Source organism: Dasypus novemcinctus, chromosome 12 (genome assembly GCF_030445035.2).
Source record: "Dasypus novemcinctus isolate mDasNov1 chromosome 12, mDasNov1.1.hap2, whole genome shotgun sequence".
Lineage (NCBI taxonomy): Eukaryota > Metazoa > Chordata > Mammalia > Cingulata > Dasypodidae > Dasypus > Dasypus novemcinctus.
In genome coordinates, this window is record NC_080684.1 from 11,123,784 (window position 1) to 11,145,361 (window position 21,578).

Below are 21,578 nucleotides of genomic sequence, written 5' to 3' on the forward strand. Positions count from 1 at the left end.
TCAAGTCAGGTGAGTAGAGTAGTCTCTGGGCAACAGAGTGCATGTCTTGAAGGGGTAATTACCTTGGCCTGAGATCGGCATATGAATGAACACTTTGCTCCCCAAAGGTCTTTAACTTGCCTAGCCTCACTTTTGAATTGGGCCCATTGTGCCCCACTAAAATCTTGAAATTTTACTGGCTATTCATTTTTTTACTTCTGTCTTGGGATATAATTTAATGCATCCACAGTCACAATGCAATCAAGAAGTGCCTCTGACTCTGGAAGTGAGAGGTAACCATGCAGAGACTGCAAAGAGAGTTTCTGTATTAATGTTATTTTGATCACTAATGTTTCCTCAAACTATGATTTCAGAAAGGGTATTTTTAAATTTTTTTTCAGTTCAATAATTCTTTAGAATATGCATTGTGTACAAACCATTATGTTAAAACCAAAAGCTGCAAAAAGAATTAAGAAGTGACTCCCAGTGTCACATAATATATTGTTAGACAAAGATAAAATATATAAACAGTCAATAATTAAATCCATAATATTAAGTATAACAGAACGGAATATAAATATTATGAAAAGCTGCTTATGTTGTTAAAATATAAAGAGGTACCTTGGATGAACATTTCACATTCAGGTACCTGATACCTGATACCTGGATAAAGTGGCTTGTAGTTGGGAGTCACCCATGAGCATTTCTGAATATCATAAATAAAACTTAACAACACTTAGACTCAGAATTTGGTTGTGGGCCAAGAGATATTATGATCTCACCAAACTAGAAGTCAACCTTAGAACTGTCAGCTTCATAACTTGGCATTTCCCAGTACTGCACCTACATTCCTTGGCAGTAAAATGCTCCCCAGCCTTCTGAGTCCTTAACCTCTGAGATTTCTTGGTGGTTTGTCATCGTCCACACCTACAATCGCCATCTTCATTCCTTTGGCACTCACAACTAAACTGCGCATGAACTTTTAATCTACCAGACATGTATTCTTGACTTTCACATTATGAAGCAATGTAATAAGTATTGGGAGATGTGCAGAGAAAAAAATTATGAAAGCATTGTAGTGATATCCATCATTTATTAATTCTGACATGTCTTTCACAATCTGTGTTCTTCTAAGCGAGCCCTATTTTGGAATGCTCTTCTCAAAAATCAGGACTCTCAATCTCTTGGTTCCAGGGATCACATTGTTTGCCAATTTATCAACACCTTTGCTTCCTACTTATTTTAGGGGAGGAGAGTGAGGGCTTAGAAAATTGTCTTATTTTCATATGTCCTCAATAATGCATTTAAGTAAATTTTTATATTTTATTCAGCATTTATGATTTTATGGTTGGAGTACTTTTCAAAATATCTAGTTCGCCATAGTCTTCAAAGTGAAAATTCTTTCTAGAAACACAGAAGAAATATAATAAATGATTTTATCTCATTCCTTTCAGCTCTATCTCAAGTTCTAGGCATAAAATATTCTTTGCAATGAGTGAATGAAATCCTGCACTCAGTTACTGATATTATTAGAGAACTAAGAATTCAGTTAAATTCTCTTCTGTGCTTTCTGCAGCTCTTCTGCTGCCCACCTTCAAATAGCTGGGATATTTTAGTAGGTCTTATGGAAACAGGAGATGGGATGTGGGTATGCCTTGAAAGAACAATAAAAAGTCAGACTTCTGTCCATTCTCCAGGCAGGCTTATCTGATGGACACTTCCTCATGGAGGAAATTGAAAGAGAATTTCATGGTAGAGCGTGGGTTGATACATCATGGCTAGGGCTTGAAGACAGAACTGGGGTGTGAGCTGAACAGCCAGTGAGTCAGTTAAGACACAGAAATAATTGTGATGAGGTTGCTAATGATAACAAACACTATCAGTGCTTATTATCTGCCGGGCATTGTTTTTTTTTTAAAAGATTTATTTATGTATTTCTCTCCCCTTCTCCGCCCCCGCCCCCCCAGTTGTCTGCTCTCTGTGTCCATCGCTGTGTGTTCTTCTGTGACCGCTTCTGTCCTTATCAGCAGCACTGGGAAATCACATCTTGTTGTGTCAGCTCTCTGTGTGTGCGGCGCCATTCCTGGGCAGGCTGGACTTTCTTTTGCGCTGGGCAGCTCTCCTTACGGGGCACACTCCTTGTCCCTACGCAGGGACACCCTTGCGTGGCAGGGCACTCCTTGCACGCATCAGCACTGCGCATGGGCCAGCTCCACACGGGTCAAGGAGGCCCGGGGTTTGAACCGCGGACCTCCCATGCGATAGGCAGATGCCCTATCCGTTGGGCCAAGTCCGCTTCCCCAGGCATTGTTTTAAGCATTTTTAATATTCAAACCATTTAATACTCACAACAATCCTATGAGGTTGGTACCATGATTATCTCCATTTCTACATTGCTTATGCAACTTTCCTAAGGTCAGATAGGTAGTAAGTGGAGGAGCCAGAGCTTGAGTTCATGGTCTTAATCTCTACACTGTATGTCTCTGAATCACTAGAGTCAGCTATTTAGACATTTGAAAGGAGATGAATTTCAGTTTTGCTTTACATTGGTAATAGATGATTGGCTGCATCTTAGCCTAACTGTATACTTAGTGAATTAATGGGTCTAGGTCTTTGTTTTAGAGGTAGGGGATAAGGGTAAGATTAGGTTGTATTCTTTTTGTATTTTGGGCAAACATTGGGAAATACTGCAGATCTGAACTTCACTAAATTCAATTAAACTTTAATCCTTTTCCATCATTTGCATACATCTGGTGTCTGTTACTAGGTAGATAAGCAAAGAAGAAAATGAGTTTTCTTCCTCTACTTTTAAATTCAGCCATGTCCAGCGTCAACATTCAGCACATTTCTTTCTTTTTTTAAATGTTCTGGGATAACAATGTCAAACAATACAAATTCACTGGGCTATGGGGTTTATAATCTGGTGGAGATTATAGACAAATAAACAAGAAATTTAAGTACAGTGGGATAAGATAAAAGAGTTATCTCAGATACCCACACCTAGTTATATTGGGATTTGCTACCAAACTAAAGTGAAAAGTTTAAACCAAATAAGGCCACCTATATGGATACAAGGAAAACATAAAGAAATGTGGCCATTGATCTATGAACTTTAATAATGATTCCCTGGCATAGTGAGATTTCACAAAATAAAAAGCATGATAACGATAAAATCTGTAATTTTCATGCCCTCAGCTTATGATGTAAGAAGACAGCAGCAAATTGGAATAGCACCAAATGAAACTCAGAAATAAATATTTGCTGAATGGATGAATGAAGAAAAGTAAAATTGACTAAAGAGCTCTTTTGTCATGCCTCTTAGTTGAGAAATATCTGAACTATTCTTTGATTGTCTGTAGGTTGCTTAATTTCATTCCTCATGTTAACGATTGCTCTGCTACATCTCAATTATTTTTTTAGGTTTTATTTTTCTTTGCAAGGAATTCAGCAGTTCTCTTCTTTGTTCTGTTTAGGAACATCTGTTGCAAATCTACTGTTGAGTTTATTTGAAACCTACAGCTGCCCAGGAGTATGTTAAGAGAAACAGCCTAGGTGAAATTTCCCTGCACACTCCTTTCTAAAAGGACCAGTTTCTAAAAATTTATCTTTAATTACATTTAAATTATGTTATACAGGAATGACAACAATTCTGCCTGTTGGGTATGACAGACCAGTGTTTGGTGTTCGTTATAATCCCAACATATTTAATCTAAATATTTAGATGTTTGAAGATGACACAGAGAACAAAAGTTTCAATTTGCATTTGAGGCCAGTTGGCTAGTCTGGTTCTTGGCTAATGCTTTCCCAACGAAGTGCCGCTGCCTTAGACTTTATAAGATTCTTTGACAAATCACTAAATCATTTCTTCCTACAAATCATATTAAATTTGAGTGACATTTAATATTATTTTTATTACTCTAATTTTTTATTACAGTGTACTTTTCAGAACAAAGCAAACAATAAGCTGCTACTAAAACAACCATATAGCTCGTATAGCTAAACCTGAAGCCTACTGTGGGCCTGGCTTCTATACTCTTCATCTCTTAGTCCAGATACGCCTTGAAAGAGGAGGATTATTGCTAACGTCATATTTTACATGAGGAGGGGAAGCCCAGTAATTCATTTAAAGTCATATAGCGAACAGATGGGTAATGTCTAAGGCTACCAAGACAGCAAATGGCAGGGTCGGGAAAGAGAACCAAAGACTTCCTAGTTCAAAGTTCCATCTGCTCTACCGAAGTTGAGGGTTCATCTTTTGGGCGTCTATTTGGGAGAGGACAAAAGCAATAAAGAAGACATTAAAGGCAAAACTCAAGGTGCAGAGACCCTGGGCAATGTTGACTCTCTCTTCTTACTCTACTCGCCCAAAGTGAAGCTTTTATGTATCTTGTCCTTTCTTCTCTTGCCTCTGTCTTCCCTTATTCCCTTTTGTCCTTGCATTATTTATTCCTACTATTTGCTAATCTGGGTAATTCTTTTAGTGCTCATTCAAAGTGTGCAAAACTGTCTCTATATCACAAAACAACTAAAAAATATAGCCAAGTAAAAGTAGTGTAGAGTATGTAGAGACCAAAATATCATTCAGACATTGAAATCAGGACTTGTTTTTCTGTACTATTTCAACAAATTGGCCAGGGAGAATCACTGACTGATGACATTTTAGACCTGGAGAGAACCATAGATGTAATCAGACCAATCTCTTCACTGTGAAGATGAAGAAGATGTGTCCTAGGAGATATAGGTGACTTGTTCAAGGTGAAAAAAAAAAGTCAGCAAGTAGGACATCTGGGATTTTGTCATAAGAACCTTCATTCTTAGCCTACTCTCTCCACTGACTCCATTGGACAGAAGTCTCCTTTATAGCACAGCTTCTCTTGATCAGGATTCCATGGCATACTGGAAAAGGCAGTGTGTATTGCTGCTGAGCTCTGGAATCAGGTAGACCTGGATTCAAATTTCAGCTCTGCCAATTTCTTAGTACTAAGTCATTCAGAGCATGTTATTTACACTCTTTAAGGCTTAATTTCCTTATTTTTGTATGTGGATAAATACTACATGCCTCTTATGACTGTGGATGGAACAATATTTATAGCCCACTTACTCTGCATCACGTTGTATGCTAAATGTTTTTATATTGATTTTTCATGTAATAATTATAATGTATGCCAAGTCATGTGTTTACACACACACACATACACACTCACACACATCATTCAAGTCTTGACTACTTAACCACATTGGCTTAACTAAATAACGGTCCTGCAACAGGCAGGCAAGGGCTCTTGTGGTTGTCCCATGAAGATAGCAGGGCTCACTCCTTTTCTGTCTTTCTGTTCTGTCAACGTCTCAGTACAATGCTTCCACTTTCAAGGATGCAGGTTGGGTGCTCAAGCTCCAGCCACACCATCTGTGCTTTAGGCAGCTAAATAGCAGGAAGGAAGACAGGTATAAATGATGCTCTCCTGGAAGCACTGCCCAAAGGCTCCTGCTTACTTACTGTAGCAGTTTGATATGGTTCATGAATTCTGAAAATAGATACTAGATTATGTTTGTAAACTGGTCTGTACCTGGGCATGATTAAATGATGATTAGGGCTTTGATTGTGCCACATCAGTAGGGTTTTGAGTCCCTGCCCCTTGGTGGGTGGGAACTCACAGATAAAAGACACGGAAAAGGACAGAGCTTGAGTTTTTTTTGATGTTAGAGTTTTTGCTATTGAGTTTTGATGCTGGAGTCTTGAGCTAGAGACCTGGAAAGTAAGTACATAGAAGAGCTTGGTTGTAAGGGAAGAGAAGCCAGCCCTGGGAAGAGAGGAACCCCAAGCCCAGAAAGAAACAATCCCTGGGAAGAGAGGAACCCAGGAAGCCTGAATTCTGGCAGACGTTGGCAGCCATTTTCCTCCAACATGTGCCAAAGACTTTGGCGAGGGAAGTAACTTATGCTTTATGGCCTGGTAACTGCAAACTTCTATGCGAAATAAATATTCTTTATAAAAACCAACCAATTTCTGGCATTTTGCTTCAGCACCCCTTTGACTGACTAATCCAGAAGGATGCAGGTTGGCTGCTCAAGCTCTAGTCATACCGTCTGTTCTTTAGCCAGCCAAATAGCAGAAAGGAAGAAAGGTTTAAATGATGCTCTCCTGTAAGCACTGCCCAAGGGCTCCTGCTTACTTACCATTAGCACCTCTATAAGAGAGGTTGGGAAAGAGAGTTTTTGTTTAGGCATATTCTGTTCCCAAGTATGAAATTATTAGGTAGTTGAAATTTTCTGCTGAATAATTATCAATGTCAGGTAAAGAAGTAAAACTCTCCAATTTATCGAGGCAGCTACTATCTAAATACATCTTTATATACACACACATTTTGTCATCAATAAAACATGGCTACTTATCATATGCAGAGTTGGTGTTTTGTAGTTGAGAATGTAAATGCGTTTTTCATATCATCCCTAGATGGATTGCCATCTAGGATTTGGGGCAGCAATTGAGCAAAAACAATTGTCAAACAGGCAAAATGATTTCTTGTGTGCTGGCATAACTGAAGCAGGATTTGGAACAGAGAATAATAATAGAGCAGAGACAAGTCAGCTAGAAATGTGGTCAAAAGATAGTTATGGAAAGAAATTTCCCTAGGCAGAGAAAAGGTAGCCAGCAAAGAGAGACCAGTTTACTGCAAGCAAGAGAGACCAGTTTACTGCAAGCAAGAAATCTGGAAGGTGTTCCAGCTTGAGAAGTCAGGAAGCCGTGTGAGGAGGGAGAAATGTGACCTAACCTAAGGTCAACACAGTCAAAAACTGCAAAGGTGAGCTGTCCTTGATGGGATAGCAGAGAGAGAGTCAGCTCATATTTAGGACAGGAAGGAGATTAGGATTTGAAGGAGAATTTAATAACTGGCAGTAAATTGTGCCAAGTTGAATTGAGTAATGGATTGTGTACTCCTAGTTCATGACATTGAATAAAATAAATTTTCCACTCTCACTGCCTCCCTGAGCTTGGGGTTTTTTCAACTTAGGGCCACTGGAGAGGACAAACTGGAAAGGACCATGGAGCCAAGCTGGAAGTCATTGAAGAGAATCTCTGGAGACATTGGCTACGACTCACAGAAAGTTACTTGTGGCAGAATCCTTTTGGAATTTTTCCATTTTGGGATTCTCTGAGCTAATTTTGTCATAGGCCATCAGACCTTGACAAATGAATGTCATATCGTCAAATTATTGCAGCTTATTAAAATCCTTTGCTCAAGGACAGCATGAAATCTTCAGGGTGCATCTCCTCCCTGTTAGCTGCAATTGAGACTAACAGTGTCTGGCACATAGTAAACACTCAATAAATATTTAATTAAATTTATTGATTAAAATAAATAAATAAGTAACCGTCTGGAGAATACTTACTGTGGCTCCAGTAAATGGCAATATTTTTATAATATGCTTGTTTTTTCAGCTATTGATAATATTGGCAAAGGCTAACTTGCATAAAGTACAATTTGAGTTTTTATTTTCTAGCTTTTGGTTGAAACCATCATTACTGTACTATTTTTGTGGGGTGAAAAAATACTTTGGAAGAATAAGAATAGTAATTTCTTTACAACATATTGGTTTCCAGTTAAGATGACTTGGAATCGTATCGATTTTCTCAAAGTTACTAATCATGAGGATGAGCAAATTCTCCTGTTTCCCCCCCAAAAAAAACTAAGAAAACACTAAATTATACATACTATTTCACTGGCATTCATAAACGATGGACAAAAATGTCATTTCCTAAGTTAGGTGGTCTTTGCTTTCCCATACATTATTTTTAAATTTGGTTTTATCATTACAGAAGTTGTCAGTTTACATAAAAATCATGCAGGAAACAACATTCCCATAAACTGCTACCTCCCATTGCTAATATTTACATTAATGTGGTACCTTTGTTACAATTGATAGAAGAATTTTGTTATCATTGTACTATTAACTATAGCCCATAGTTTATATTCGGGTTCACCTTTTGCGTTGTACATTCCTATGGATTTTTAAATAAGTAATTCTAGTAGCAAATGTACAACCTAAATTTCCCATTTTAACCACATTCAAATTATAATTCAGTGGTGTTAATTACGTTCACATTGTTGTGCTATCATCACCACCATTCATTAACGAAACTTTTCTATCACCTCAAACAGAGAATCTGGACCAATTAAGCATTAACTCCCCATTCCCTAACCTGACCATGGCTCCTCGTTTCTGACTCCATAAATCTGCTTATTCTAATTATTTTATATCAGTGAGATCATACAATATTTGCCTTTTGTGCCTGGCTTATTTCACTCAACATGATTTTTTTTTTGTCTTTATTCATTTTTTTAATATTACATTAAAAAATATGAGGTCCCCATGATGTTTTCAAGGTCATTTCATGTTGCATCAGAACTTCATTACATTTCATGGCTGGATACCAAATTTTATTTATCCATTCATTTGTTGATGGATAATTGGGTTGCTTTCATCTTTTGGCTATTGCAAATAACGTCATGAGGACATTGGTGTACAAATATCTGAGTCTCTACTTTGAATTCTTTGGGGTATATATCTAGAAGTGGGATTGCTGGGTCATGTGGTAATTATATATTTACATTCTTAACTTCCTGAGGAACCACTAAAGTGTTTCCATAGCAGCTGCACCATTTTACATTCCCACCAGCAATGAACTTGTGTTCCTATTTGTCTACATCCTCTTTAACACTTGTTATTTACTCTTTTTTTTTAAAAAAAAAAATAGTAGCCATTCTAGTGGGTGTGAAATTGTATCTCATTGTGGTTTTGATTTGCATTTCCCTAATGACTTGTGATGCTGAGCATCTTTTCATGCACTTTTCAGCCATTTGTATGTCTTCTGTGTGGAAAGGTCTATTCAAGTCTTTTGCTCAGTTTTGAATTGTGTTGTCTTTTTGTTGTCGAATTTCAGGATTTCTTTATATATTCTGGATATTAAGCCCTTATTGTTCTGTGGTTTCCAAATGGGTTCTCCCTTTCAGTAAGCTGTCTTTTTTCTTCCATGATAAAGTCCTTTGATGCTCAAAGTTGCACAAAAGTTTTTAATTTTGATAAGGTCCCATTTATTTATTTTTCTTTTGTTGCTTGTACTTTTGGTGTAAAGTCTAAGAACCATTGCCTAATACAAGATCCTGAAGATGCTTCCCTATGTTTTCTTCTAGGAGTTTTACAGTCTTGGTTCTTATATTTAGATTTTTGATTCATTTGGAATTAATTTTTGAATATGATGAGAGGTAGGAGTCAGTTCTTCGTCCTTTTGCAAATGGAGATCTAGTTTTCTGAGAACTATTTTTTTAAGAGACTATTAGTTTCCTGTCGAATGGACCTGGCACCCTTGTTAAAAATCAATTGGCCATAGATGTGACGGTGTGTGTCTGATATCTCAGTTTGATTCCATTGATCCATATGTCTGTCCTTGTGCCAGTAACATGCATTTTGACCACTGCAGCTTTGTAATATATTTTAAAATTGGGAAGTGTGAGTCCTTCAATTTCGTTGTTCTTTTTCAGGATGGTTTTTGGCTATTCGGGGTCTCTTACCTTTCCATATGAATTGGATGATTGGCTTTTCCAGCTCTACAAAGAAGCTTATTTGAATTTTTATTGGGATTGAAGCATTGAATCTGTGAATTGCTTTGGGTAGAATTGACATCTTAATAATACTTAGCCTCCCAATCCGTAAACATGAAATGTCCTTCCATTTATTTAGTCTTCTTTGATTTATTTTAAGAACGTTATGTAATTTTCTATGGATAAGTCCTTTACATCCTTGGTTAAATTTATTCCTAGATATATGATTATTTTAGTTTCTATTTTGAATGCAATTTTTAAATTTTGTTTCCAGATTGTTCATTAATAGTGTATAGAAACATGACTGATTTTTGAGTGTTAAACTTGTAGGTTGACACTTTGCTAAATTCAATTATTAGCTCTAGTAGCTTTGTGGTGGGGTTTTCAGAATTCTCCTTATGAAAGGACATGCCACCTGTAAATAAGGAAAGTTTTACTTCTCCCTTTCCAATTTGGATGCCCTTTAATGTTTTCCATTGCCTAATTGCTCTGACTAGAACTTCCAGTTCAATGTTGAATAACAGTGGTGACATAGGCATCCTTATCTGTTCTTCATCCTACAGGGCAAATTTTTCAGTCTGTCACCATAAGTATGATGTTAACTGTGGGTTTTCATGTATGTCCTTTGCCATGTTGAGGAAGTTTCCTCCTATTACTTACTTCCTAGGCATTTTAATTAAGAAGGGGTGCTCAATTCGTCCAATGCCTCTTCTGCCTTTTCCCCCCTTCATTCTGTTAATGAGGTGTATTACATTAACTGATTTACTTATGTTGAACCACCCCTTAACACACCTGTGATAAATCCCACTAGATCCTATTGTACAATTCCAGTGCTGTTGGATTCTGTTTGCCAGTATTTTGTGGAGTGTTTTTAGATCTAGTTTCACAAGAGATATTGGTCTATAATTTTCTCTTCTTGTGGTATCTTTATCTGACTTTAATAACGGGGTGACGTTGGCCTCATAGAATGAGTTAGGGAGTGTTCTATTCAATTTTTTGGAAGAGTTTGAGCAGCACTGATTTTAATTCTTCTTGGAATGTTTGGTGAAATTCGCAATGAAGCCATCTGGTTCTGAGCTTTAATTGTTGTAGGTATTTGATTACTGATTTAGTCTCCTTACTTGTTATTGGTCTGCTGAGATCTTCTATTTCTTCTTGAGTCACTATAGGTAGTTTGTGTGTTTCTGAAATTTTCCATTTCATCAAGGTTATCTAGTTTGTTTGTATATTGTTGTTCATAGCATCCTCTTACAATCCTTATGTCTGTGGCATCGGTAGTGATGTCCCCCTTTTATTTCTGAATATTTAGCTTTCTTTTTTTAAAATCAGTCTAGCTAAAGACTTGTCAATATTATTGATCTTTTCAAAGAATCAACTTTTGGTTTTATTGATTCTCTGTTTATGTTCTCTATTTCATTATCTCCACTCTAATCTTTGTTATTTCCTACTTTCTGCTTGCTTTGGGTTTAGTTTGATGTTCTTTTTATAGCTTCTCCAATTGTGAGGCAAGGTCTTTGCTTTGTGACCTTTCTTCTTTTTTAATATAAGCATTTATTGCTATAAATTTCCCTTCCAGCACTGCCTTTGCTGCTTCACATACTTTTTGGTATATTATACTTTCATTTTCATTTCCTCAAGATATTTCCTTGTTTCCCTTGTGATTTCTTTTTTGACCAATTGGCTTTTTAAGTATGCTGTTTGATTTCCACATATTTGTGAGTTTTTCAGTTCTCCCTCTATTGTTGATTTCCAGCTTTACTCCATTGTGGTTGGAAAAAATGCATTGTGTTATTTCAATATATTTGAATTTATTGAGACTTGTTTTGTGACCTAACCTATGGCCAACCTGGAGAAGGATCCATGTGCACCAGAGAATACTGTGAATTCTGTGGCTGTTGGGCGAAGTGTTCTGTACATGCCAATTAGGTCTCATTGGTTTATGGTTGCATTCAAGTCTTCTGTTTTCTTATTGATATTGTGTCTACAGGTTTGATCCATTATTGGAAGTGGTGTATTGAATTGTCTTACTATTAATGCAGAACTGTCTATTTCTTCCTTCAAATCTGTCAATATTTGCTTCATATACTTTGGAGTTCTGCCATTGCATGCATATATATTTATAACTGTAAGTCTTCTTGTGCACTTGATCCCTTTATTGGTATATAGTGACCTCTTCTGTCTCTCATAACTGTTTTTGACTTGAAGTCCATTTTCTCTGAAATAAGTATAGCTAATCCAGCTTTCTTTTGGTTATTATTTGCATAAGATATATTTTTATCCTTTCACTTTCAACCTACTTGTGTCTTAGAATTTAAGGTGATTCTCTTATAGCTAGTATAGGTTGGGTTATGTTTTTTTATCCATTCTGCCAATCTCTGCCCTTTGACTGGAGAGTTCAATCCATTTACATTTAAAATAACTACTAATAATGTAGGACTTTATTCTGCCAGTTTGCTACTTGGTCTTTGTAGGTCTTATACATTTTTTGTCACTCAGGTCTTCTATTAATGCTTACTTTCATGTTTATTTGATTTTTGTGTTATACCATTTTTAGTACTTTTTCACTTCTTTCTGTATATATGTTTCATATAATTTCTTTGTGGTTACCATGGGACTAAATTTTTCATTTTAAGTCTATAACATTCATGTTTGATTTGATACTAACTTGACTTCAATAATATACACATAAACTATTCTTATACCCTTCCCTCCTCCCCCTTTTCGTTATACTAGTTACAAATTATCTATTTTTGCATTGCATGCCTAAACCATAGATTTATCATAGCTTTTTTGCATTTGTATTTTAAAACCTGTACAATGTAAAAAGTGGAATTACACACATACACACACATACATTAGTACTGGCATTTATAATTACTTTTAACAGAGGTCATTATTTCTTTATGCCACTTTGATCCACTATAGAGTGTCCTCCTTTCCTTGAAGTCTGAAGAACTCCCTTTAGCATTTCTTGTAGAGGTGTTGAACTCCTGTAGAGTCTGTTTATCTGGAATGTCTTAATCTCTTCCTCATTTTTAAAAGACAAGATACAAAACTTTTGATTGACAATTCTTTTCTTGTAGCACTTTAAATGTTTTGTCCCACTGCCTTCTTTCCTCCATGGTATTAAATGAGGAATTGGCACTCAAACATAGCTTATTGCTTTTTATTTTACAGCTTTCAGAACTCTCCTTGTCTTTGGCACTTGACATCTGAGCATGTTACTCTTTGCATTTAGCCTGTTTGGGATTTGTTGGCATTTGTGAATGTGCATGTCATGGCTTTTGTTAAATTTGGGAAGTTTCCTGCCTTTATTTCTTTGAATACTCATTCTGCCCCTTGCTCTCTTTCTTCTTCTGAGACTTCTCATAATGAATTTATTGATAATCTTGATTGTGCCCCACAGGTTGCTTAGGCTCTGTTCTTTCCTTTTAATTCTTTTTTCCTTTTGGCATCTCAGCCTGAATCATTTCAATTATCCTGTCTTCAAGTTTACTGATTATTTCTTGTGTCAACACTAATCTGCTTTTGAGAACCTCTAGGAAATTTTTCATTTTATTTAATTTTATCTTCATTGCCAGTGTTTCTCTTTTGTTCCTTTTAAACATTTCTCTTTATTGAGATTCTCATAATGAAGATCATTTTTAAAATCTTTGTCTAATATGGCATTGATAGTTTCTGGATTTTTATCCTGTTCCTTGGATGGACCACCATTTCCTGTCTTTGTCTTGTCATTTTTTGTTGCACACTGGATATTTTAATAATTTAAAATGTGAACTCTGGGATTTTGTCCCTGAGCTGTCTGTTTCATAACTTTGTATCCAGCTCATGATAGGATAGGGATCTCCTTGAGTGCCAAACAAAAACCTGCCATTCACAGTCTTTGAAAATTGTGTTTGTCTTAGCTAGTAGTCCCCAGAGTTAGACTTCCTATCGAGTTTTCAGATCAGCATGAGGCAAATGAGAAGTGCAAAGACCTCTGCACCTTTCCTGGGCTCACTTCTTGTGCTGGGCTTGCACTTGCTGGTGGACCTTAGGAATTCCCCTACTGGCAGGAATTCAATTGTTCCCTCTACTCCCTATGACACAGACATTCTCCCCCTCCTGGGCCCTCTCTTATGTAGACTTAAAGCAGGCAATCTCTGCCCCAGGCTCACAGTGGGATTGAGGCTGTCTCCACCCCAACTGGGGAGTAAGTGGGGGGCAGCGTCAGCACGGGCACATGGGCATGTCCTACCAATTTTAAAGCTGTGTATTCTAGTTTCAGAACTTGCCCAGTGACCAGAACCCTCAATTTTCTGGGATTTTGAGGAAGACAGTGTTGCCAGTTTGGGCTAGTTGTCCAATGATTGGTGGAGGAAAGGCACACTTGAGCATCTTACACCACCATCTTGGTCAAATGGAAGCCCAAACAATATTTTTTTAAATGATAAGCCTCAAAAGATCTATGTTTTATTGGCTCAATGTATTTCCAACTTTGCAAATCTGATGCTAGTGTTCATTGATCATTCAAGATATGATCCTATACTATGCTTGGGGCAATAAGTCACAAAATATCAGATTCTTGATCTCATGGACCTTTCATTCTCCCAATAGACAAAGACATATAAGTCATCAATTAAAATAAAGTTCTTCACAGATGACATAAGTGCTGATATATAGTAATATAAGAGCTAATACAGTAGTTTGCACAGGATCCTCTGGCTATACAGGGAGACAGTTGAGTGTCCGATTTAAGAGTTTAAACTTGGATTTATGAGGTCCAAGGTTTAATCCTGCCTCTGCCTCTCACTAGCTATGTGATAATGGGCAAGTTACTTTATCTCTAGAATCTCTGATTCCTCAACTTTAAAATGGAAATAATAGCAGTATTCATCTCAAAAAATGTTGTGGAATTACAGAAGAAATGTTCATAATTAAATCACTTAGAATAAAATAAAAACTCTTAAGCATGCCTCAGGGCCTTAGCACCTGCTGGCCCCTCATGGAATGATCCAACCCTCCAATTCCCAGGGGTAATGATGACTGATCCTTGAAGTCTTAACTCAACTATCATTTTTACAGAGCGGCCTTTTCATATCTCAAGGTGTAAATTACTTCCATGGACGTACTGTGGGTTTTTTTTTTTTGCGTAGTACCTGTCACAATTTGTAATTCTATATTCTGCTGTTGTTATTTATATATTACTTCTCCTCCTCACTAGAATAGAAGCTCAAGAAGGATAAGGATCATGACTTTTTGGTTCATTGTCATAATCTCAGTGCTCAGCAAAGCTTGACACACAGGCTACAGTTTAAATATTTGATATGTGATAAATAAACAAATACATGTGCACATGGCTTTACCTATAAAGCATGAACACTGTACCTGGCTGTCTTCAGGGTCCTAGAAATGCTAGCTCTTACCATTACAAAGAACACGTATCAGATTTAGATTGTGGAGGTGGTCAGAAGTGTTCCTAGAAGAGCTGATGTTGGAACTGAGTTGTTTTTTTTTTTTAAAGAGTTATTTATTTATTTCTCTCCTCCCCTCCAGCCCCACCCCACCCCAGTTGTCTGTTCTCTGTGTCTATTTGCTGCGTGTTCTTCTTTGTCCGCTTCTGTTGTTGTCAGCAGCACGGGAATCTGTGTCTCTTTTTGTTGCGTCATCTTCTTGTGTCAGCTCTCCGTGTGTGCGGCGCCATTCCTGGGCAGGCTGCACTTTCTTTCGCGCTGGGCGGCTCTCCTTACAGGGCACACTCCTTGCGCGTGGGGCTCCCATTACACGGGGACATCCCTGCATGGCAGGGCACTCCTTGCGCGCATCAGCACTGCGCATGGGCCAGCTCCACACGGGTCAAGGAGGCCCGGGGTTTGAACTGCCATGTGGTAGGTGGACACCCTTACCACTGGGCCAAGTCTGCTTCCCGGAATTGAGTTTTAATTTAAGTTCTTTCCCATATTTCCGGACTCTACAGAACTGAGGTTTTCAGGCTATATTTCATGTAACCCAGAAGAACTTCAGGGGGGAAAAAAAAGAAGAGTCACTTTACTTTCTAAAGTACTTGGCACATGTTCTTCTGAAGTTCAAAGTATTGCCTCACATTATCTCTTTGAGGTAGATAATAGGAAAATTATTATTTCTGTTTCCAAGGTGGAGGATTACAGAACAAAGACCCAAAGGTGGGTCAGGCGATGTGATGGAACTTTTGGGAGAGATGAGGGTTGACAAGGTAAAAGGCAACAAAGCAAGCTTGAAAGCCAACAGATCAAGGAGACTCTTACTGAATTCCCAGCAAGTCACAGCTTTGGCAGCCACAGGCTACAGGTCGGAGCTGCTCTGCCCAAAGGGTGTGCAGGAAGAGGGAGTGGCTCACAGACCTTCAGTCTGGGCTCCCAGGTGAAACTCCTTAGAGCTCGTTAACAATCAGGAAGACTCAGGTGTGGTGGGCCTTGGCCTTGAGTCTCTGTACTGAAATGACCTCCAGCAGGTCAAAATAATAATACATAGGTATATTTTGTTTTGGTATTTGCTTTTTTAGTATATATACTGCTGAAGTGAGCACTTTTTAATTTTTTTTTTTGTATTTTTCATAGCCTCTCAGTTTTTTGTTTATTTTTTATTTTTTTGCTTTCATTTCATTTCTATTTTGTTTTTTAAAAGAGTATTAAGGCAGGTTAGGATAGAGATTGAAGGAAGGTGGCTGGGACCTGGCAAAAAAACCACATGGCTTCCTCATGACCTCCTGAGGGGAAGGCTGTTACTAAAGAACAAAGCCCAAAGACCCAGGGACCCTGGTCAGGAGGCACGGTTTGTAACTCTCTCCAGGGACAAGGGGAAGCCCAGGACACCTTCAAACAAAGCTCCCCCTCCCCCCAGTGGTCCCCTGAGAGCTAACAGGTGGGGCAACCAATCGGAATAGCAAACAGCTGGGTCCCCCTCCTCAACCGTAGGAAACGGGAGGAGGGAAGGTCTGAAAAGGCCTGACTTGGGACCTCAGGCGTATTACACCTACCCTGCAGCACATCCACCATCTTTGTCTAGGTTGTGTACACTTTCCTGGTCTCTTAATAAACTCCTTACTCCCTTGCCTACCCTATGGCATGTCCTGAAATTCTTTTATCTGACATTAGCCAAGAACCCAGAAGCCCAGATCCAGAGCCTTCCGCTAACTGTATCTTGATTTAGGAACACCTTTCAGAAAATACTGAACATTTCAGATTAGAATGCCTATGTTTGGAGTTTTATGGGAAACCATCATTCTACCACATACCACAATATTCCCATTTTGCAACTCTAAACTTATTTAAAGAGTGTGAAATAACCACAGATGCTGACATATTTAACCTCTGTTTTCCTTAAGAGGAGTGGAAGGAAGTAGGAATAAGTCTTCCTTTTGGGCACCCCATCTGTGCCTACAATAGGAAGAAAAGTGTTCTGATTTCTATTAAAAAAACAGTGTTTGCTAATGTGCTGAAGGTGCAGTTAATGTTGGGGTTTAAGATATATTTAGGGGATTTGAATCTCTGGACTGACAATGTGATAGCCAGGTCCTGAGCCTCAACAGACTCCAGCACCTACAATCTGATTTATTGGACTTACCACACTCAGCTAAGATGGAGTTGAAGAAGGACAACCACCACACCATGGAGCCTAGAGTGATTACAACTGAAAGTGGGAGGATTGCATCCAGCATCCATGTGGAATCTGAGCCTCCTCTTGACATAGAGGTGCAATGGACACAACCAATCCAATGTCCACATAGAAGAGGTGGCATTGGATTGGGAAAAGTGGACATGGTGGCTGATGGGTATGGGGAAAGGCAGGAAGAGATGAGAGGTGGAGGCGTCTTTGGGACATGGAGCTGCCCTGGATGGTGCTTCAGAGGCAATCACCGGACATTGTAAATCCTCACAGGGCCCACTGGATGGAATGGAGGAGAGTATGGGCCATGACGTGGACCATTGACTATGAGGTGCAGAGGTGCCCAAAGATGTACTTACCAAATCCAATGGATGTGTCATGATGATGGGAACGAGTGTTGCTGGGGGGGGGGGGGGAGAGGTGGGGTGGGGGGTGGGGTTGAATGGGACCTCACATATATATTTTTAATGTAATATTACTACAAAGTCAATAAAAAAAAAAGAAAAATAAATAAATAAAATGTGACAGAGAGAAAAAAAAAAACCAACAACAGTGTTTTATTTTCATTCTCCTTTGGTCTCCGGCTTTGGTCTAAAGATACAACTCTTAACACAGATCACAATAAATACTGTCAAGCTTGTCATTCACTTTCATCTGTCTAAGCCTTGGCAGGTTTATCCCAGCCCATTTCAACAAGTAGATGCAGTCTCTTGTAACAATGAATACCATTGCTTTCTCCTTTTGAAATATCAATCTTGTAGACTGAGCCTATGGCTCCTTAGGTCAACATTTTTTTCAGTATCTGTTATAGGTCAAGTTCTAAATTAAGTTCTAAAAATGCAAAGGCAATAAAACATGTTCATTGCCTAAAAAGAACTCTAACCTTGCCAGGAAGTGAGAAACACCAGCCATTTAAAGCAATGTGATAAATGCTCCAGGATAAGCACATTTACAGGGCTGTGGAAGCCAGGAGAGAGAGTAAGGCTGCTTAATCATTCATTTGCAGAGTGTCTATTTAAGGCAAAGCCTTGCCCTGTAGCTGACAAAGAAAAACAATGAAAAAGAAAAGTTTCCTTCCCTCCAGGAACTCAAAATGAGAGGCAAACACATTGCTCTGTAACTCACATGTTGTTATAATGAAATCTGTGGTGGATTTTTAAAATATGAATTCCAAAACAAATTTTTTTAAAGTGTTCTGTATTCTGAGAGGGCTATCATTTCGTGCATTAAGACAGACTATATACCTTAAATTCCCACCTCAGCCTAAAAATGCTCAATAAAATGTTTTAATATATAATTTTAAGTGCATTGCTGAGCCGGAAATAGAGTAAAGGAAGTCCCAAAAGACTAAAATGCAAAGCAAATGTACAAATCCATAGAATTAACCCAGTGGTAAAAGTCAGCTGTTCCCTGAAAGGTAACTGCCATTTCCTTGGCCTTAGAGCTTTGCTTTATTTATTTGTTTTCACTTCAAACATGTTTGTTCCTATAAAATGTTAGTCATATCTCAATAATTTAATGCTAAAATATATTTTTACAATCTGTGTCATCAATACAATATCCAAGTTAAAAAATTGATTAATATACATGAAATGATGTAAACAGTAGTCAAACTATCAACATTCTCTGCTTTAATATTTCACATACCCAAATTTTATATGCTTAGACATACTTAGTCTTTTTTTTTTTTCATTGTAGTGCGTTTGTCACAATTGATGAACATATACTGAAGCATTGTTATTAACCGTGGATCATAGTTTACATTATAGTTTACAGTCTGTCCCATGCAATTTTGTAAGTTATGACAAAATATATAATGGCCTGTATCATTGCAACATTATGCTGGCCAATTCCAATGTCCTGAAAATACCCCCATAATTACACCTCTTTTTCCCTCTCCCTTCCCTCAGAACCTCTGGTGACGACTGCCTCCACATCAATGATAAAAGTTCTTCCATTGCTAGAATAAGTCTACAGTAGAATAATAGTAAGTCTACTTTAGTCCATCGTTTATCCCCAGTCTTGAGGATTTGGGGATTGTGATTCCCACTCTGCCTCTATTTGAGAGGGTCCTTAAATCCCATGGGGCAGATGGATGGAACTATCTTGCTTGCAGTTGTAGACTCTCCCTGTCCCTTGGGATGGTTGTTGTTCATCATCATTGCTTTTCTAGTTGTCCTGGGTGAATCCAATGAACTGGAAAGTGGGTGTTGCAACTCTGCTGAGATTCGGGGTCCAAGTGGCACATGGACAGATCAAAGATTTAAGTCTCTTGGAATATACACCCATCAAGGTTCAAATAGAAGGGGCAGAAGAGCCATGTGAGGGGAAACCACAAATGAGTCCAACTCTGTCACACTGGGAAGCATACATTTGAAGGTAAGGCCCACTGGCAGGGTACCAAACTCCTGAGCTGTCTGCCCTGCCTATAGTGTCTCTAGATGTCTCTAGAGCCCTCAGGAGCCCTATTTAAGGCAATATTTACTATGGCAGTCAATAAGATCCTGCCAAGATGCGCATAAGCATAACCTCTGGAATGACCTCCCAGCTCACTTTGATATCTCTTAGCCATAAGAACTCATTTGTATTTACCATTTCCCCCTTATGGTCAAGGTCTTTTCCAAGGTGCATTGCTAGTTGTTGCTTGGTAGTAATCCCTCAGTGTCAGGGAGGCTCATCCCTGGGAGTCATGTCCCATGCTGGGGGGAAGGGAGTGCATTTTTATGCTGAGTTTTGCTTAGAGAGAGGCCACATTGGAGTAACAAGGAGGCTTTCAGCAGGTAACTCTTAGCTATCCTATAATACTAGGTTACGTTTCAATTTCAAAAGTACATATCATCAATTCATAAGTACATCAGTTCATAAGTACAATCATCAATATCAAAGGCTGGGCTTAATGGTCCATCTTCCTTCACTAGGCACTGCCCCTATACTCAAGGAATTCTTGCTGTCCCATTAGAGAATGTAGCAGAGCTCCCCAGGACAGTAATTTGATATTCTTTTGGTTATTGTGTGGATCTCCACCCACCGTGACAATACCCTATGGCATTCACATGCCTATAGGTATACCCCAGGTGAACTCCCTCCCATGCATCCCCCTATCACTGACATCCTGCAGCAATGTTCCTTCCCTGCCACAGTTGTGACCCATCTGTGATCCAAAACCTCTCCAAAGATGAAGCCAATAAATAACCAATAAAAAAATAAGAAAATGATATAATAGTGACAGTTTTAAGAATAACATAAATTACAAAAAATGTGAGAAAATATAAATAATAAAAAAATTTTTAGACATTATGTTTTTCATCACTGTAAGAACTGTTGTCTTGTATATATGGTGACATTTTCTCCCATATATTCCCCAAGTGCTTTATTATCTTTTTTTCATTTTATCTTCAAAGAAGCTTCAGGTTACAGAAAAGTCACGTACAGAATATAGGGGATTCCCATATACCCAACATCCTCCCCCCTTTCCCCTTTCCCCTATTAATAACATTTTGCATACAGATGGTACATTTATTTCAATTGATGTATAAATATTGAAGCATTATTACTAACCATGGTCAATGGTTTACATTATGATTTACATTTTGGACTGTACACTTTTATAAATATTGTCAAAATTTAAAATGGCCTATATCTATTATTGTAAGATCGTGCAGAACATTCCTAATGCCCTAAAAATGCCCTATGTTCGATCTATTCTATTCTTCCCTTCACTCCCCTTGGGCATATGGTAACCACGAAGTTTCACTTTTTGAAGAATAAGATTCATAGTTACTTGCAATAATTTTGAGGGCTTGACATATTGGTCTGTTTTCTTTTATTGGCACTGCCCATGTTCTCGAGAGACTCTTGCCTCTCTATATGAGAACATAGCAGGACTCCCCAGGATGGGAGTTCAATATTTTCCTGTTTATTGTGTGAGTCTCTACCCACTAATATGAAACACTATGATAAGATGAACACTTACATACTCCATAGAGCTTTGGTTTTGATACTAAGTGGAGAAGAGGAAGCAAAGACCTTAGCCCCAAAGACATCAGGGCTAAAAAAAAATTTTTTTTTAAATGAATAAGCATATTCGAAAGGAATCAAATAGGATTTATAGTAATAGAAATATAAATAATTAAAATTAAGAAAACACAATGAACAGGTTAAATTGCAGATTGGACAAAGCTGAAGAAAGGATTAGTGAACAGAAAGATAATTGAAGAATTCAGAAAGTAACAAGAGAAACAAAGAGGTAAAAACTTGTAAAAGAGAAGTCAAGAAATGTGAAAGATATAGTGAGATAACATAAGAAATGCTAATTGGATTTCTAGAATTAAAGGAGAGATAATATTGAGAGACATTATTTGAAGTGATAGTGTC